This window comes from Scyliorhinus torazame, chromosome 7 (genome assembly GCF_047496885.1).
Source record: "Scyliorhinus torazame isolate Kashiwa2021f chromosome 7, sScyTor2.1, whole genome shotgun sequence".
Taxonomy (NCBI): Eukaryota; Metazoa; Chordata; class Chondrichthyes; order Carcharhiniformes; family Scyliorhinidae; genus Scyliorhinus; species Scyliorhinus torazame.
Genome location: NC_092713.1, coordinates 318,205,054 through 318,225,707, shown reverse-complemented (window position 1 = coordinate 318,225,707; position 20,654 = coordinate 318,205,054). Strand labels below are relative to the sequence as shown.

Below are 20,654 nucleotides of genomic sequence, written 5' to 3'. Positions count from 1 at the left end.
TCGCAGCTGTACGCAATGCCCGTGTGCGCACTGTGCATCCACTGCACACATGCAACTGTTCCTGGTCACTGGCCTGTAGATGACCTTCTTCAGCAAGACAATCAATATGCTGCTTTAACTATAAATTCTGCCACAGATACTGACCAGCCCTTCAATCAGCTAATGGTCTCCAGAGTGTGCCCAGCGTGTTGATGTGTCTAGTGTGTGGGTGAAGACTGCGAGCATGCATTCTGCTTTTGCTTGCTAGTTTGATCCGTTTTCTCAGCCCACACCACTGGTTAGTAGCAACATGAAACAGAGGCAAATGTGTAACTCTCTCCCTGTCAGTATACACAGCCTCGCCCTGTCAGTATACACAGCCTCGCCCTGTCAGTATACACAGCCTCGCCCTGTCAGTATACACAGCCTCGTCCTGTCAGTATACACAGCCTCGCCCTGTCAGTATACACAGCCTCGCCCTGTCAGTGTACACAGCCTCGCCCTGTCAGTATACACAGCCTCTCCCTGTCAGTATACACAGCCTCGCCCTGTCAGTATACACAGCCTCGCCCTGTCAGTATACACAGCCTCTCCCTGTCAGTATACACAGCCTCTCCCTGTCAGTACACACAGCCTCGCCCTGTCAGTATACACAGCCTCGTCCTGTCAGTATACACAGCCTCGCCCTGTCAGTATACACAGCCTCGCCCTGACAGTATACACAGCCTCTCCCTGTCAGTATACACAGCCTCTCCCTGTCAGAACACACAGCCTCGCCCTGTCAGTATACACAGCCTCGCCCTGTCAGTATACACAGCCTCGCCCTGTCAGTATACACAGCCTCGCCCTGTCAGTATACACAGCCTCGCCCTGTCAGTGTACACAGCCTCTCCCTGTCAGTATACACAGCCTCGCCCTGTCAGTATACACAGCCTCTCCCTGTCAGTATACACAGCCTCTCCTTGTCAGTACACACAGCCTCGCCCTGTCAGTATACACAGCCTCGTCCTGTCAGTATACACAGCCTCGCCCTGTCAGTATACACAGCCTCTCCCTGTCAGTACACACAGCCTCGCCCTGTCAGTATACACAGCCTCGCCCTGTCAGTATACACAGCCTCGCCCTGTCAGTATACACAACCTCGCCCTGTCAGTGTACACAGCCTCGCCCTGTCAGTATGCACAGCCTCTCACTGTTAGTATACACAGCCTCTCCCTGTCAGTATACACAGCCTCGCCCTGTCAGTCTACACAGCCTCTTCATGTCAGTATACACAGCCTCGCCCTGTCAGTATACACAGCCTCTCCCTGTCAGTATACACAGCCTTGCCCTGTCAGTATACACAGCCTCGCCCTGTCAGTATACACAGCCTCGCCTTGTCAGAAGACACAGCCTCTCCCTGTCAGTATACACAGCCTCTCCCTGTCAGTATACACAGCCTCGCCCTGTCAGTATACACAGCCTCTCTCTGTCAGTATACACAGCCTCGCCCTGTCAGTATACACAGCCTCTCCCTGTCAGTATACACAGCCTCGCCCTGTCAGTATACACAGCCTCTCCCTGTCAGTATACACAGCCTCTCCCTGTCAGTATACACAGCCTCTCCCTGTCAGTATACACAGCCTCGCCCTGTCAGTATACACAGCCTCGCCTTGTCAGAAGACACAGCCTCTCCCTGTCAGTATACACAGCCTCTCCCTGTCAGTATACACAGCCTCGCCCTGTCAGTGTACACAGCGTCGCCCTGTCAGTATACACAGCCTCGCCTTGTCAGAAGACACAGCCTCTCCCTGTCAGTATACACAGCCTCGCCCTGTCAGTGTACACAGCCTCTCCCTGTCAGTATACACAGCCTCTCCCTGTCAGTATACACAGCCTCGCCCTGTCAGTATACACAGCCTCTCCCTGTCAGTATACACAGCCTCTCCCTGTCAGTATATACAGCCTCGCCCTGTCAGTATACACAGCCTCTCCCTGTCAGTATACACAGCCTCTCCCTGTCAGTATATACAGCCTCGCCCTGTCAGTATACACAGCCTCTCCCTGTCAGTATACACAGCCTCGCCCTGTCAGTATACACAGCCTCGCCCTGTCAGTATACACAGCCTCTCCCTGTCAGTATACACAGCCTCGCCCTGTCAGTATACACAGCCTCTCCCTGTCAGTATACACAGCCTCTCCCTGTCAGTATACACAGCCTCGCCCTGTCAGTATACACAGCCTCTCCCTGTCAGTATACACAGCCTCGCCCTGTCAGTATACACAGCCTCTCCCTGTCAGTATACACAGCCTCTCCCTGTCAGTATACACAGCCTCTCCCTGTCAGTATACACAGCCTCTCCCTGTCAGTATACACAGCCTCGCCCTGTCAGTATACACAGCCTCTTCATGTCAGTATACACAGTTTGTCTGTGTATTTTCTGAGCCGTGTATGAGAATATGGGGGGCTGATAAGTAAGTTTGCAATGACACAAAGATTGTCAGGGTGGTTAATAGTGAGGAAGAAGGTCTTACCGTACAGGAGGCCCTGGAGTGGTGGTATTGTCACTGGACGAGTAACCCACAGGCTAGGTTTTAAAACCGCCACTGCAGATGGTGAAATTTGAATTCAGTATAAAAATATAATCTGCTGATGACCATGAAACCATTGCTGATTGTCCCATCCAGGTCACTAATGTCCTTTCGGGAAGGAAAGCTGCCGTCCTTACCCGGTCTGGCCTACATGTGACTCCAGACCCACAGCAATGTGGTTGTCCCTTAACTGCCCCCCTCCAGGGCAATTAGGGATGGGCAATAAATGCTGGCACAGCCAGTGCCGCCCACGTCCCATGAACGAATTTCAAAAAAGGAGGGTATAGCTGGGTTGGCCAGGTGGGGAGTTCAGTGGCTGATGGAACTTAACCCCGAAAAGCCCGAAGTGGTGCACTTTGGAAGGATTAACACAACAAGGGAGAACTCAATGAAAGGCTGGACATCAGGAAGCTCAGAGGAACAGAGGGATCTTGGGGTGCTTGTCCAGGAGGAGGCAGGACAGGTTAATAGTGTCGTTAAAAAGGCACATGGGACACTTCAGTCGTGGCATCAATTATAAGAGAAAGGAGGTCATGTTGGAGTTGTATAAAAGGCTGGTTGGGTCACAGCGGGAGCACTGGGTGCCGTTCTGGTCACCACATTGTAGGAAGAATGTGATTGTGCTGGAGGGGGTGCAGAGGAGATTCACCAGGATGGTGCCTGGGATGGAGAACGTGAGCTATGAAGAGAGATTGGATTGTCTCAGGTTGTTTTCAGTGGAGCAGGGAAGGCTGAGGGGGCATCTGGTTGAGGTGCTCAAGACGATGAGGGGTACGGTCAGAGTGGATAGGAAGCAGCTGTTCCAATCCAATAACAAGGGGGCATCATTTTTAGGTGAGGGGAAGGAGGTTTCGAGGGGATTTGAGGAAAACACATTTCAGCCAGCGAGGGTTGGGAGTCAGGTTTGCACAGCCTTGGAGGGTGGTAGAGGCGGGAAAATTCACAACCAGTGAAAGGCACGTTGATGTGCACGGGAAATGTCACAGATTCAAGGTATGGGCCATGTGCCTGAAAATGGGATTAGTGTAGATTTAGGGTGGGTTTGTTGGTGCAGTCTCGATCGGCCGAAAGGCCTCGTCTGTGCTGTATTGTTCTAACTCTATGACTCCAAACATTAACAAGAAGGTGCGCGAGGAAACTGGCGTTCCGAGGCACTTTTTTGAGGCACTTGTATTTTGGACATGGGATGTGAAGATGTGGGGCGGGATTTTCCGCCCCCGGGACGCCCAGGATGCGTTCTCCGATGGGACAGAGAGCCGAGCGTTTGGGCAAAATGGGGATGGGTGCCAGGTGCCGACACTAACGCCATGCTCCGACGTCTCGCTGGCGGCGAGACCAAATTCCATGCCGCATGCCAATGGGAGCATGGAAATAAATGCTAATATGTTGTAATGACCCATTTGTACCTGATTAGCGAGCTTGGTGCCCTGTGCTCCGCCCCCCTGTGATTCTGTGCTCCTCATGGCCGGGAATCACATGGGCGAGGTTCACTTGTGGCCTCTCATGAACCTGACGTGGTGGACCTCGCGATGGGCCAAGGGGGACTTCCCACATATGACTGGTGGAGGGATGCTCGGGCCCCGCCTGTCGCAAGGTCCTCTGGTTCTCTGGTCAATGGACTTTCAGCCGGTCCCCTACATTCCCCCTGGCTGGGCCAGCCAATCCCCACCTCAGTCTCTCTCTGCATTATTGTCTCTCTCTGCATTATTGTCTGATACCTCCTCTACCTTTTTTTCTCTCTGTCTCTCTCTGACCATCTCTGATTGTCTCTCTCTCACCCACAGTGGAATTCTGCATCGGCGGAATACTCCACTTTGCCGGCAGCACCCCCGCGCCCCCCGGGATTCCCGATGGCGGGGGCGTGCCATGTCGGAATACGGGCTGGCCCACCCGAGAATCCCGAAGCCAGTCTTTGTTTGCAATCGAATGATCCTCAATCCAGCCCTCTTCGTCCAAATGTCACAATAGGCCTTGCAGCACTTGGTGCTGAGGGGGTAAATACAAATTCGATCAGTTGAGCTGTAAACTTTACATCCAGAAAGCTCTACCAATAGGTCTAAGTTGTAAGAGCCATGGAGTAAAGTTATCAAGACATCCTGTTCGCATTGTTTTATGTTGCAGGAGGGAAGGTATTTCAAATTCTGACAATGTTCTTGCCGGGATTTCAGTTTGGCACACTTCCCAGATCTGTGCCGCCTTTGAAGGATGTTTCATTTATAAACAGGAAGCCCACTTTGGACAACAGGCAGCCTGGTGTCAAGGGCCATAAAAAAACAGAATGTCACAACAATAACTAAGAATTAATATCAGACGGAACAATTGTATTCAAATTCAATCTCCAAGGAAAGAGTTACTGTTCAAGAGGAGAAGTGTATTGTAGCCACATTCCGTACATAATATTTATAAAAAGAGTGCCTGCCTTCAAGGCACGTTAGCCAATATTTTATGATGTGCCAACTCTGCCTTCCCTCTTGCAGCTTCAAAGGCTTCCAGCCAACTCACTTGTCAATTAAGAAAGATTAGCAATCACTGTGATTACTTTCTTCTTGCTAAAATAGAGTTTACTCTTTGATGGCCTTCCATGAAAGCTTACTTAAACCCAAAGATAAAACTTTCTGTCTCGATCTAACTCCCTTCTTATTGATCCCGTCGCAAGGGAGAACAAGAAGTATCAATGGAATCAATAATTTTTTTTAACTCAGCGAAATCAAAGTTCTGTGGTTTCTGGAATTCCGAAAATAAAAGGGGAAACTTTGGAAAATATGCAAAGGCTCAGGTGAAGGTGGCGGAGATTTAACCGTTTGTATTGAAGTGCAGAACGAGAGAAAGAAGGGTACAGGGAAAGAACAATAAAGGCTGTGTGTACACAGCCTCGCCCTGTCAGTGAACACAGCCTCTCCCTGTCAGTATACACAACCTCGCCCTGTCACTATACACAGCCTCGCCCTGTCAGTATACACAACCTCGCCCTGTCAGTATACACAACCTCTCCCTGTCAGTATACGCAGCCTCTCCCTGTCAGTATACACAGCCTCTCCCTGTCAGTATACACAGCCTCTCCCTGTCAGTATACGCAGCCTCTCCCTGTCAGTATACACAGCCTCTCCCTGTCAGTATACACAGCCTCTCCCTGTCAGTATTCCCAGCCTCTCCCTGTCAGTATACACAGCCTCTCCCTGTCAGTGTACGCAACCTCGCCTTGTCAGTATACACAGCCTCTCCCTGTCAGTATACACAGCCTCGCCCTGTCAGTATACACAGCCTCACCCTGTCAGTATACACAGCCTCGCCCTGTCAGTATACACAGCCTCGCCCAGTCAGTATACACAGCCTCGCCCTGTCAGTGTACGCAACCTCGCCCTGTCAGTGTACACAGCCTCGCCCTGTCAGTATACACAGCCTTGCCCTGTCAGTGTACGCAACCTCGCCCTGTCAGTATACACAGCCTCGCCCTGTCAGGATACACAGCCTCGCCCTGTCAGTGTACACAGCCTCGCCCTGTCAGTGTACACAGCCTCGCCCTGTCAGTATACACAGCCTTGCCCTGTCAGTATACACAGCCTCACCCTGTCAGTATACACAGCCTCGCCCAGTCAGTATACACAGCCTCGCCCTGTCAGTGTACGCAACCTCGCCCTGTCAGTGTACACAGCCTCACCCTGTCAGTGTACACAACCTCGCCCTGTCAGTATACACAGCGTCTCCCTGTCAGTATACACAGCCTCTCCCTGTCAGTATACTCAGCGTCTCCCTGTCAGTATACACAGCATCGCCCTGTCAGTATACACAGCCTCACCCTGTCAGTATACACTGCCTCACCCTGTCAATGTACACAACCTCGCCCTGTCAGTATACACAGCCACTCCCTGTCAGTATACACAGCCTCTCCCTGTCAGTATACACAGCCTCTCCCTGTCAGTATACACAGCCTCTGCCTTTCAGTATACACATCCTATCCCTGTCAGTATACACAGCCTCTCCCTTTCAGTATACACAGCCTCGCACTGTCAGTATACACAGCCTCTCCCTGTCAGTGTACACAGCCTCACCCTGTCAGAATACACAGCCTTGCCCTGTCAGCATACACAACCTCACCCTGTCAGTATACACAGCCTTGCACTGTCAGTATACACAGCCTCGCCCTGTCAGTGTACACAGCCTCGCCCTGTCAGTATACACAGCCTCTCCCTGTCAGTGTACACAGCCTTGCCCTGTCAGTATACCCAGCCTCGCCCTGTCAGTGCACACAACCTCGCCCTGTCAGTACACACAACCTCACCCGTCAGTATACACAGCCTCGCCCTGTCAGTATACTCAACCTCACCCTGTCAGTATACACAGCCTCACCCTGTCAGTGTACACAGCCTCACCCTGTCAGTGTACACAGTCTCGCCCTGTCAGTATACACAGCCTCTCCCTGTCAGTGTATGCAGCCTCGCCCTGTCAATGTACACAGCCTCGCCCTGTCAGTATACACAGCCTCTCCCTGTCAGTGTATGCAGCCTCGCCCTGTCAGTGTACACAGCCTCGCCCTGTCAGTATACACAGCCTCGCCCTGTCAGTATACACAGCCTCTCCCTGTCAGTATACACAGCCTCGCCCTGTCAGTATACACAGCATCGCCCTGGCAGTATACACAGGTTCTCCCTGTCAGTATACACAGCCTCGCCCTGTCAGTGTACACAGCCTCGCCCTGTCAGTATACACAGCCTCGCCCTGTCAGTATGCGCAACCTCGCCCTGTCAGTGTACACAGCCTCGCCCTGTCAGTATACACAGCCTCACCCTGTCAGTGTACACAACCTCGCCCTGTCAGTATACACAGCCTCTCCCTGTCAGTATTCACAGCCTCTCCCTGTCAGTATACTCAGCCTCTCCCTGTCAGTATACACAGCCTCGCCCTGTCAGTATACACAGCCTCGCCCTGTCAGTATACACAGCCTCACCCTGTCAGTGTACACAACCTCGCCCTGTCAGTATACACAGCCTCTCCCTGTCAGTATACACAGCCACTCCCTGTCAGTATACACAGCCTCTCCCTGTCAGTATACACAGCCTCTCCCTGTCAGTATACACAGCCTCTCCCTGTCAGTATACACAGCCTCGCCCTGTCAGTATACACAGCCTCTCCCTGTCAGTATACACAGCCTCGCCCTGTCAGTATACACAGCCTCGCCCTGTCAGTGTACACAGCCTCACCCAGTCAGTGTACACAACCTCGCCCTGTCAGTATACACAGCCTCGCCCTGTCAGTATACACAGCCTCGCCCTGTCAGTGTACACAGCCCCTCCCTGTCAGTATACACAGCCACGCCCTGTCAGTATACACAGCCTCGCCCTGTCAGTGTACGCAACCTCGCCCTGTCAGTATACACAGACTCTCCCTGTCAGTATACACAGACTCTCCCTGTCAGTGTACCCAACCTCGCCCTGTCAGCATACACAGCCTCTCCCTGTCAGTATACACAGCCTCGCCCTGTCAGCATACACAGCCTCTCCCTGTCAGTATACACAGCCTCATCCTGTCAGTGTACACAGCCTTACCCTGTCAGTGTATGCAACCTCGCCCTGTCAGTATACACAGACTCTCCCTGTCAGTATACATAGACTCTCCCTGTCAGTGTACCCAAACTCGCCCTGTCAGCATACACAGCCTCTCCCTGTCAGTATACACAGCCTCGCCCTGTCAGTGTACACAGCCTCGCCCTATAAGTATACACAGCCTCTCCCTGTCAGTATACACAGCCTCTGCCTGTCAGTGTACACAGCCTCGCCCTGTCAGTGTACACAGCCTCTCCCTGTCAGTATACACAGCCTCTGCCTGTCAGTGTACACAGCCTCGCCCTGTCAGTAGACACAGCCTCTCCCTGTCTGTATACACAGCCTCGCCCTGTCAGTATACACAGCCTCGCCCTGTCAGTATACACAGCCTCGCCCTGTCAGTATACACAGCCTCGCCCTGTCAGTATACACAGCCTCTCCCTGTCAGTGTACACAACCTCGCCCTGTCAGTATACACAGCGTCACCCTGTCAGTATGCACAGCCTCTCCCTGACAGTATACACAGCCTCGCCCTGTCAGTATACACAGCCTCTCCCTGTCAGTGTACACAACCTCGCCCTGTCAGTATACACAGCGTCACCCTGTCAGTATACACAGCCTCGCCCTGTCAGTATACACAGCCTCACCCTGTCAGTATACACAGCCTCTCCCTGTCAGTGTACATAGCCTCTCTCTGTCAGTATACACAGCCTCGCCCTGTCAGTATACACAGCCTCGCCCTGTCAATGTACACAGCCTCACCCTGTCAGTGTACGCAACCTCGCCCTGTCAGTATACACAGCCTCGCCCTGTCAGTATACACAGCCTCGCCCTGTCAGTATACACAGCCTCTCCCTGTCAGTGTACACAACCTCGCCCTGTCAGTATACACAGCCTCGCCCTGTCAGTATACACAGCCTCGCCCTGTCAGTATACACAGCCTCGCCCTGTCAGTATACACAGCCTCGCCCTGTCTGTATACACAGCCGCTCCCTGTCAGTATACACAGCCTCGCCCTGTCAGTATACACAGCCTCGGCCTGTCTGTATACACAGCCTCTCCCTGTCAGTATACACAGCCTCGCCCTGTCAGTATACACAGCCTCTCCCTGCCAGTATACACAGCCTCTCCCTGTCAGTGTACACAGCCTCGCCCTGTCAGTATACACAGCCTCGCCCTGTCAGTATACACAGCCTCGCCCTGTCAGTATACACAGGCTCGCCCTGTCAGTATACACAGCCTCACCCTGTCAGTATACAAAACCTCTCCCTGTCAGTGTACACAACCTCGCCCTGTCAGTATACACAGCCTCGCCCTGTCAGTATACACAGCCTCGCCCTGTCAGTATACACAGCCTCGCCCTGTCAGTATACACAGCCTCGCCCTGTCAGTGTACACAGCCTCTCCCTGTCAGTATGCACAGCCTCGCCCAGTCAGTATACACAGCCTCGCCCTGTCAGTATACACAGTGTCTCCCTGTCAGTGTACACAGCCTCGCCATGTCAGTATACACAGCCTCGCCCTGTCAGTATACACAGCCTCGCCCTGTCAGTATACACAGTGTCTCCCTGTCAGTGTACACAGCCTCGCCATGTCAGTATACACAACCTCGCCATGTCAGTGTACACAGCCTCTCCCTGTCAGTATGCACAGCCTCGCCATGTCAGTATACACAGCTTCTCCCTGTCAGTGTACCCAACCTCGCCATGTCAGTATACACAGCCTCGCCCTGTCAGTATACACAGCCTCGCCCTGTCAGTATACACAGCTTCTCCCTGTCAGTGTACCCAACCTCGCCATGTCAGTATACACAGCCTCGCCCTGTCAGTATACACAGCCTCTCCCTGTTAGTATACACAGCCTCTCCCTGTCAGTATACAAAGCCTCTCCCTGTCAGTGTACCCAACCTCGCCATGTCAGTGTACCCAACCTCGCCATGTCAGTATACACAGCCTCGCCCTGTCAGTATACACAGCCTCTCCCTGTCAGTATACAAAGACTCTCCCTGTCAGTATACACAGCCTCGCCCTGTCAGTATACACAGCCTCGCCCTGTGAGCATACACAGCCTCTCCCTGTCAGTGTACCCAACCTCGCCCTGTCAGTATACACAGCCTCGCCCTGTCAGTATACACAGCCTCGCCCTGTCAGTATACACAGCTTCTCCCTGTCAGTGTACCCAACCTCGCCATGTCAGTGTACCCAACCTCGCCATGTCAGTATACACTGCCTCGCCCTGTCAGTATACACAGCCTCGCCCTGTCAGTATACACTGCCTCGCCCTGTCAGTATACACAGCCTCGCCCTGTGAGTATACACAGCCTCTCCCTGTCAGTGTACCCAACCTCGCCCTGTCAGTATACACAGCCTCGCCCTGTCAGTATATACAGCCTCGCCCTGTCAGTATACACAGCCTCACCCTGTCAGTATACACAGCCTCTCCCTGTCAGTATACACAGCCTCTCCCTGTCAGTATACACAGCCTCGCCCTGTCAGTATACACAGCCTCGCCCTGTTAGTATACACAGCCTCGCCCTGTCAGTATACACAGCCTCGCCCTGTCAGTATACACAGCCTCTCCCTGTCAGTGTACCCAACCTCACCCTGTCAGTATACACAGCCTCGCCCTGTCAGTATACACAGCCTCGCCCTGTCAGTATACACAGCCTCGCCCTGTCAGTGTACACAGCCTCGCCCTGTCAGTATACACAGCCTCCCCCTGCCAGTGTACACAGCCTCGCCCTGTCAGTATACACAGCCTCTCCCTGTCAGTATACACAGCCTCTCCCTGTCAGTATACAGAGCCTCTCCCTGTCAGTATACACAGCCTCTCCCTGTCAGTGTACACAGCCTCGCCCTGTTAGTATACACAACCTCTCCCTGTCAGTATACACAGCCTCTCCCTGTCAGTGTACACAGCCTCTCCCTGTCAGTGTACACAGCCTCTCCCTGTCAGTATACACAGCCTCTCCCTGTCAGTATACACAGCCTCGCCCTGTCAGTATACACAGCCTCGCCCTGTCAGTATACACAGCGTCGCCCTGTCCATATACACAGCCTCTCCCTGTCAGTATACACTGCCTCGCCCTGTCAGTATACACAGCCTCTCCCTGTCAGTGTACACAGCCTCGCCCTGTCAGTATACGCAGCCTCGCCCTGTCAGTATACTCAGCCTCGCCTTGTCAGTATACAAAGCCTCGCCCTGTCAGTATACACAGCCTCGCCCTGTCAGTGTACACAGCCTCGCCCTGTCAGTATACGCAGCCTCGCCCTGTCAGTATACTCAGCCTCGCCTTGTCAGTATACACAGCCTCGCCCTGTCAGTATACACAGCCTCGCCCTGTCAGTATACACAGCCTCTCCCTGTCAGTATACACTGCCTCGCCCGGTCAGTATACACAGACTCTCCCTGTCAGTATACACTGCCTCGCCCTGTCAGTATACACTGCCTCGCCCTGTCAGTATACACAGCCTCGCCCTGTCAGTATACACAGCTTCGCCCTGTCAGTATACACAGCCTCGCCCTGTCAGTATACGCAGCCTCGCCCTGTCAGTATACACTGCCTCGCCCTGTCAGTATACATTGCCTCGCCCTGTCAGTATACACAGCTTCGCCCTGTCAGTATACACAGCCTCGCCATGTCAGTATACACAGCCTCTCCCTGTCAGTATACACAGCCTCGCCCTGTCCATATACACAGCCTCTCCCTGTCAGTATACACTGCCTCGCCCTGTCAGTATACACAGCCTTGCCCTGTCAGTATACGCAGCCTCGCCCTGTCAGTATACTCAGCCTCGCCTTGTCAGTATACACAGCCTCGCCCTGTCAGTATACACAGCCTCGCCCTGTCAGTGTACACAGCCTCGCCCTGTCGGTATACGCAGCCTCGCCCTGTCAGTATACTCAGCCCCGCCTTGTCAGTATACACAGCCTCGCCCTGTCAGTATACACAGCCTCGCCCTGTCAGTATACACAGCCTCTCCCTGTCAGTATACACTGCCTCGCCCTGTCAGTATACACAGCCTCTCCCTGTCAGTATACACTGCCTCGCCCTGTCAGTATACACTGCCTCGCCCTGTCAGTATACACAGCCTCGCCCTGTCAGTATACACAGCTTCGCCCTGTCAGTATACACAGCCTCGCCCTGTCAGTATACGCAGCCTCGCCCTGTCAGTATACACTGCCTTGCCCTGTCAGTATACACTGCCTCGCCCTGTCAGTATACACAGCTTCGCCCTGTCAGTATACACTGCCTCGCCCTGTCAGTATACACAGCCTCGTCCTGTCAGCATACACAGCCTCTCCCTGTCAGTACACACTGCCTCGCCCTGTCAGTATACACAGCCTCTCCCTGTCAGTACACACTGCCTCGCCCTGTCAGTATACACAGCCTCGCCCTGTCAGTATACACAGCTTCGCCCTGTCAGTATACACAGCCTCGCCCTGTCAGTATACACTGCCTCGCCCTGTCAGTATACACAGCTTCGCCCTGTCAATATACACAGCCTCGCCCTGTCAGTATACACTGCCTCGCCCTGTCAGTATACACTGCCTCGCCCTGTCAGTATACACAGCGTCGCCCTGTCAGTATACACAGCCTCGCCCTGTCAGTATACACTGCCTCGCCCTGTCAGTATACACTGCCTCGCCCTGTCAGTATACACTGCCTCGCCCTGTCAGTATACACAGCTTCGCCCTGTCAGTATACACAGCCTCGCCCTGTCAGTATACGCAGCCTCGCCCTGTCAGTATACACAGCCTCGCCCTGTCAGTATACACAGCCTCGCCCTGTCAGTATACACAGCCTCGCCCTGTCAGTATACTCAGCCTCGCCCTGTCAGTATACACAGCCTCGCCCTGTCAGTATACACAGCCTCGCCCTGTCAGTATACACAGCCTCGCCCTGTCAGTATACACAGCCTCGCCCTGTCAGTATACACAGCCTCGCCCTGTCAGTATACACAGCCTCGCCCTGTCAGTATACTCAGCCTCGCCCTGTCAGTATACACAGCCTCGCCCTGTCAGTATACACAGCCTCGCCCTGTCAGTATACACAGCCTCGCCCTGTCAGTATACACAGCCTCGCCCTGTCAGTATTCACAGCCAGAAAGAACACAGATTAATTAAATAGAACTGCATGGACATAGCTGCACTCTGGCCGAATGAGAAGACCCTGAAGTAAGTAATTAATCCCAATTAAAGGTCCCATTCCACTGCCATTGATATCAAGGCAGTGACAGTCAGGGGACCCGTCATGAGGGGAGTCTGAAAACCAAACTCTGATCCCAAACTCACCTGTGCTCCACAGCTCCCACCTGCTGCAGCTGGGAATACAGAGCTGCTCCCACTCAAATGGCTAGCAGCTCTCTGGGGTGCAATTTCCTCTCGATAAAGGTGTGGGGGTCTTGCCTTAACCTGATTAACACTGCACCCAGTGTTAAGCTGCTGCAGGGCACCATTGGGATCCTGGGCAAGGTCCTTCCCCCACCCAAATCATTAATCACAATACCCAGTATAATCCAGCCCTGACTTTTATAATAATAATAATCTTTATTATCACACGTAGGCTCACATTAACACTGCAATGAAGTTACTGTGAAAATCCCCTCATTGCCACATTCCGGCACCTGTTCGGGTACACAGAGGGAGAATTCAGAATGTCCAATCCACCTAACAGCACGTCTTTCGGGACTTATGGGAGGAAACCGGAGCGCCCGGAGGAAACCCACGCAGACACGAGGAGAACATGCAGACTCCACACAGACAGTGACCCAAGCCGGGAATCGAACCTGGGACCCTGGCGCTGTGAAGCCACAGTGCTAACCACTGTGCTACCGTGCTGTTCATATCGCAGTTCTGATTAAAGTTCAGATACATGAAAGGTTTGGCTGATTAATACAAGGCGTCAGATTCCTCCTCCCCCCCCCCCCCCACCCATCTCCAGTGGGAACATGTCAAGGGAACATCGGCTTTCTTTAACCACAGTGAGAAGTCTTCCAACACCAGGTTAAAGTCCAACAGGTTTGTTTCGAATCACTAGCTTTCGGAGCACTGCTCCTTCCTCAGGTGAATGAAGAGGTAGGTTCCAGAAACATATATATAGACAAAGTCAAAGATGCCAGACAATGCTTAGAATGCGAGCATTTGCAGGTAATTAAGTCTTCACAGATCCAGAGAGCGGTAACCCCAGGTTAAAGAGGTGTGAATTGTCTCAAGCCAGGACAGTTGGTAGGATTTCACAAGCCCAGGCCAGATGGTGGGGGATGAATGTAATGCGACATAAATCCAAGGTCCCGGTTGAGGCCGCACTCATGTGTGTGGAGCCTGGTCACAAGTTTCTGCTCGGCGATTCTGCGTTATCGCGGGTCCTGAAGGCTGCCTTGGAGAACGCTTACCCGAAGATCAGAGACCCTTCTGTCTAGATCTGTAAAGACTTAATTACCTGCAAATGCTCGCATTCAAAGTATCGTATTGCATCATTGACTCTGCCTATATATACGTTTCTGGAATCTGCCTGTTCATTCACCTGAGGAAGGAGCAGTGCTCCAAAAGCTAGTGATTTGAAACAAACCTGTTGGACTTTAACCTGGTGTTGTAAGACTTCTTACTGTGCTCACCCCAGCCCAACGCCGGCATCTCCACATCTTGGTCCTTTAATCAGTTAATGGCCAATTGGCTGGAGGTGGGATTGAGATCAGGAAGTCCCACCTCAGAACTGCTGATCAACCAGTGGGGCCCACAGCTCCCCAGTACTTTGTGCATATTGTCCTGGATCAGAGGTATGGTTGGGGGCTTTACCGGGTGCCAAGCTAGCAGGCGGGGGGAGCAGATTGGAGTAGGGGGTTGAGACTTTCAGAGGCCACAGAGGGGGGCTGTGGGAAAAGTGGGGGATGTAAATCATTGGGGAGCCCTTTGATGCATCATAGAAGCCCATTCAGGATTGATGCACCCTTGCCCTCTGGCCATCACTGACTGGGCCGGAATTTACCCTTTATCGCCCTTTGCTGGCAGAGGGTGTTTTGAGAGCCAAGCACATTGCTGTGAGTCTGGTGTCACATGTAGGCCAGACCAGGTGAGGATGGTAGATATAAACCGGGTGTATTTTTACAACAATCAATTCATGGTCATCATTCGACTTTTAATTCCAGATTTTTATTGAATTCAAATTTCACCATCTGCAGAGGTGGGATTTGAACCTGTGTCCCAAGAGCATCACCCTGGGTCTCTTGGTTACAGGTCCAGTGACAATACCACTACGCCACAACCTACCCGACCACTTCAATCCTGGAAGCAGCAGCAGGCGGTTGAGGTCCTTAAAGGGGCATTAATCGCCCGCTTAAGAGCCTCACTTGGCCGATTGGTAGGTGGGCTACCAGTTGACACCCTATTGCTGATATAAATGCGGTGGGGCAGAGGTCCTGGGGAGCACACTCGCTGGATGTAACGAGCTCTCCCCTCACCTTAAACCTATCAGTGGATGAGCATTAAATCCAGCCCATTAATTCTGTTTCTCTCTCCACAGATGCTGTCAGATTTTCTGAGCATTTCCAGCGTTTTTTGCTTTTTATTCCTCTTTCCATAACTGCTTGAGTTGTAATTAGAAGTGTTTGTACGAATCTCAACACTAACTGAAGTACTTTGAGTCTTTGGTGGCCTGGATTCTATGGGATGAGGAATGAATAAGGTGCCCCCATTATTAATGCACAAATTGGGCAGCATCCTCTGGCATCAACACTTGTGTAGTTAAATATGATATCACCGAGCTGCGGTTGGAATCGTCCCACATGTTCGTAAGATTTGCTCGGAGCTCGCTAAGAAACTTGTCATTCAAAGACATGAAGGGCAGGATGTTGGGGGACTTACACACCATTCATTCAAATGGAAGTGAAACGTTAGTGGTATAATAAGTGTCCCTCACACCCCAATAAACTCTGGCACTGAAAATTTACTTTTGTCAGAGGGGCAAACTTGCTTCTTCAGATTTTAATTGTTGAAGATTTAAAAACAATTAAAATTGTTTAAAACATTTTTTTTCTGAAATCCATCTTTCTTTCCCTTTGTTTATTTTACTTTCTGTATGCGATTTGGCCTGGATTTAACTATCATGACTTACATTTCCTGGTTTCGACCCTGCTCGGCTAAGTATGGATTGTTCAGTGTGGCTAGCTAAGTAGACATCCACCCCCTGCCGAGTTCACGCAGTTCCCAACCTACAAGGTGTTTGCTTTGCTGCTGCACCTAAACTGCATTGCAAAACCCCACGGAAAATCAATAGTTAAATGAAAGTGCAGAAAACAGTGAGCGCCATTGGTTTATTGTTGACTACAAAATCTACTCGAATCTGTTCTGTCTTAAACAGACTTTTCAATTGATTAGCGACTTGACTGTCTGTGATCCACCTACATTGCTGTAATCTCATTTAACCCATGTGCTTTTGTCCCGAGAGGAATCAACGTTTTGTTCAGGCAATAACATCTGTTTATAAATTATACAGAGGCACCTTTCAGAGGACAACTGGGTCGCAGTTAACTCGTCTGCAGGTGAGAATTGATGCTCAGGGTCAGAATTTAACACAGGGTTCAAAGATACGAGACACACTCAGAGTTAATCATAAAAATGCTTGCTGAGGGGTAAATTATAGTCCTTGGGAAAATAGCAGGGAGTGCTTGATGTAATCTGAAGAGCATTATGTTCAAGTACATGTATCGGCAGAATGAGGTAGAACAATTGTTTATTCCAACAAAGCTGATTTTTTTAAATAAAAAAGGTTCAGCACATTTTTACACAGATTGGGTGGAATTCAATGGGGTCCACTGGAGGCTGAAACATGGCAGGCGGTAGAATGATGTGGAAGGTTGTGTGTCGGAGGCCCACTCCAGGATCGGAGAGCTGAATCGCGCAGGTGGAGAAGAGGTGGCAAGGCGATGGTGTCGTCTGCAAGAGGTGGAAAGGCAATTGAGCTCGTTAAAAATGTAATTAATGCAAATTAAAATACTTCTTGACTGGAAGTAAAGGCTGCTCGACAAAACTTAACAAGCGGCACACGAGGATTATGGGCCGTCGTATCCTGACCATGAAAAGGTGGCAGTTTCCAGATGAATTTTCAGACTCTGAGGGAAAGGTCAACCAGGGGAAGGTCAGAGAGAGAGAGGAAGAGAGATAGGAAGCCGATGAATGTGTGAAAGGGTGCGGCAGCTCCGGGAATCTGAGAGGCAACAGCAGGTCACGACATCCAAGGACACCAGCCATTGAATGGACTGTCAGATAAAGATGGGACTCATCTTCCCGGACAGGTGTTGGAGGAGAGGTGGACCAATCCCCAGAGTCACAGTCAGCATGGTATTAGGAGCAGCGGAGGTTGGACAGGCCACAAGAGGATGCCATGGGAAACGTCAGCAGGAGAGAGGCTGAAGACAGCTTGTGACATAGAACATAGAAAAATACAGCACAGAACAGGCCCTTCAGCCCACGATGTTGTGCCAAACCTTTGTCCTAGATTAATCATAGATTATCATAGAATTTACAGTGCAGAAGGAGGCCATTCGGCCCATTTAGTCTGCACCGGCTCTTGGAAAGAGCACCCCACCCAAGGTCAACACCTCCACCCAACACCAAGGGCAATTTTGGACACTAAGGGCAATTTATCATGGCCAATCCACCTAACCTGCACATCTTTGGACTGTGGGAGGAAACCGGAGCACCCGGAGGAAACCCACGCACACACGGGGAGGATGTGCAGACTCCGCACAGACAGTGACCCAAGCCGGAATCGAACCTGGGACCCTGGAGCTGTGAAGCAATTGTGCTATCCACAATGCTATTGTGCTGCCCTTAAGAACAAATTAATCTACACTATATCATTCTAACGTAATCCATGTACCTATCCAATTCAAGCTGCTTGAAGGTCCCTAATGTTTCCGACTCAACTGATTCCATGTATCAGGATCTTCAGGAGCCAAATGAATTGCCTGCAATCCAGTGTTAGAGTAGGCTGCACCTGTCAAGAGAGTCTGTCACTGACCTTTGCTGCTGTAACATTTTACCCCGGGCCCCGCCCTTTATCTCATAAATTGGCCGGTCAGCACTTGATCAAGTTCACCCACTGCCTCCGCCGAAAGCGGCAATATCACCCACATCTGGGTTGCTGCCAGGACCTGCATCACTGACATTCATTTCTGCCCATGGTGTGGGTAGGGGGGTGAGGAAGGAGAGATGTATGCTGATTGCTGCTGTTGCATTTTGTACTCAGTTGCTTTTAAAAATGGCAAAGCTGGGAATGTTCCAGGCTATTTGGATGCATGAGACAAAAACAGAAAGGTCCCCTGCAGAGCCAGAGAGCAGTACATCTGAGTCCTTCATTTACACGGGAGAGGCAGATAACAATTTGAAAGGTTTGCTCATAAATGTCTCCCCATGAAGAAGTAAACCTGAAGCAATTCTAAGGTTATCAGAGAATAATAATTTCAAACCAGTCGCTGTTCCACTGACAATGGCTGGACCCCCGTGACCTTTACACAAATTCCAATGAAGCTAAAATGGTGGATGTTGCACAACTTGCCTTTTGTTTTAAAAATTCAAGACCACTGCATCATTGAGTGAGTTGGAAGCAGAGCAGAGCTGATAGGAGGAGCAAACAGAATCTACTACTCACAAACAGCAAACAGAGTCTATCTATTCACCAAACAGCAAACAGAGTCTACCTACTCACAAACAGCAAACAGAGTCGAGTTACTCACCAAACAGCAAACACAGTCTATCTACTCAGTTACTCGGTCTAGTTACTCGGTTAGCAGAAAACAGAATTTAGTTACTCGGTTAACAGCAAACCGAGTTTATTTACTCATCAAACAGAATCTATTTACCCAGCAATGAGTAAACAGAATCCAGGTACTCAGAAAACAGCCAATACAGTTGAGTTACTCGGTTAATAGCAAATGGCGACTATTTACACAGAAAACAGCAAACTGATTCTATTTTCTCAGCAGGCAGAGTCAGATGTATGCAGATTACAGCAAGCACAACCCATGAACAAAACTATAAACAATTCTTCCGTAAGAGCAGGATTATTGTTCCAGAAAATTGCATTGAGTAGTTAAATAACACCAATTATGTCCATAAAATCAATTGCCGACATGTATAGCATTGTGATCTCCAGGCATGAGTAAGAAACCAAAAGCAATGACAATGTCAGGGTCTGATTTAAGATGGTAACACGCTCGTGGTTGAAGGATGGATGTAATTGATGCTCATTATCTTTCCAGGTATTCCCATGTGGTTTAAGGTGCCTTCTTAAAAGCTGCTTCAAATGTTATGAGATGGCAATGCACCCTGATGCTGCAGTTAGTGCAACAACTTCCAAATAGGGAAGGTTCATGCACACCAGGGCTCAGGCAAGGATGGTGCACAAGGTGCAAAACACCAGGGTCAGGCTCATTAGCCAAGTAGCCTGTCAACCTGGAGGGTCAGTGTCCAAAGCAGCCAATCCAGCCGGTATGTTTCTGATTGACAGGCTATTCAGCCAATGATTGCCATTGTTCTGAACAACCATTGGCCGAGCAGGAGGTGACGAATTCCTCAGTCCCTCCATTCATCCTTTTCTGGTGCACTGCTGTGTTTGGGTTCTGCTTTCTTGATTCTTCAGTGCAGGCTGCAAGCTGATGGAGCACAAGGTAAGCTCAGTGCCTCTGTACTTAGTTTACACTGACCAGGCCCTTGGCTGCTTGACTCCTTGGGCGAAATTCTCTGGAAACGGCCCGATGTCCGCGGACTGGTGCCCAAAACGGCGCAAATCAGACGGGCATCGCGCCGTCCCAAAGTTGCGGAATGCTCCGCATCTTTGGGGGCCGAGCCCCAACCTTAAGGGGCTAGGATGTCGGCGGACGAATTTCCGCCCCGCCAGCTGGCCGAAAAGGCCTTTGGTGCCCCGCCAGCTGGCGCGGAAATGACATCTCCGGGCGGCGCATGCGCGGGAGCGTCAGCGGCCACTGACGGCATTCCCACGCATGCGCAGTGGAGGGAGTCTCTTCTGCCTCCGCCATGGTGGAGACCGTGGCGAAGGCGGAAGGGAAAGAGTGCCCCCACAGCACAGGCCCGCCCGCGGATTGGTGAGCCCGGATCATGGGCCAGGCCACCGTAGGGGCACCCCCCCGGGGCCAGATCGCTCCGCGCCCCCCCCCCAGGACCCCGGGGCCCGCCCGCGCCGCCTTGTCCCGCCGGTAAGGTAGGTGGTTTAATTTACGCCGGCGGGACAGGCATTTTATTGGCGGGACTTCGGCCCATCCGGGCCGGAGAATCGCGCGGGGGGGCCCGCCAACCGGCGCAGCCCGATTCCCGCACCCGCCGAATATACGGTGCCGGAGACTTCGGCAACCGGCGGGGGCGGGATTCACGCCAGCCCCCGGCGATTCTCCGACCTGGCAGGGGGTCGGAAAATTTCGCCCCTTGTGTGTGACTTCCCTCAATCAATAGGGGCTGGGTGTGGTCCCTGGCCCTTCCCCATCTCTCCATAGTCCCTTGATGTGGAGATGCCGGCGTTGGACTGGGGTGAGCACAGTACGAAGTCTT

The 20,654-nt window shown here is 51.6% G+C and overlaps 1 long non-coding RNA gene across 1 annotated transcript in view; it reads left to right on the top strand.

Moving 5' to 3' along the window:
* Window positions 1-16,609, top strand: part of LOC140427510 (uncharacterized) — a 46,574-nt gene extending 29,965 nt beyond the window's left edge. Inside the window, exon 3 of the long non-coding RNA XR_011948535.1 lies at window positions 16,585-16,609. This is a non-coding gene — a long non-coding RNA (uncharacterized lncRNA). The remainder of the gene's footprint in view (window positions 1-16,584) is intronic.
* Window positions 16,610-20,654: the final 4,045 nt, after the last annotated feature.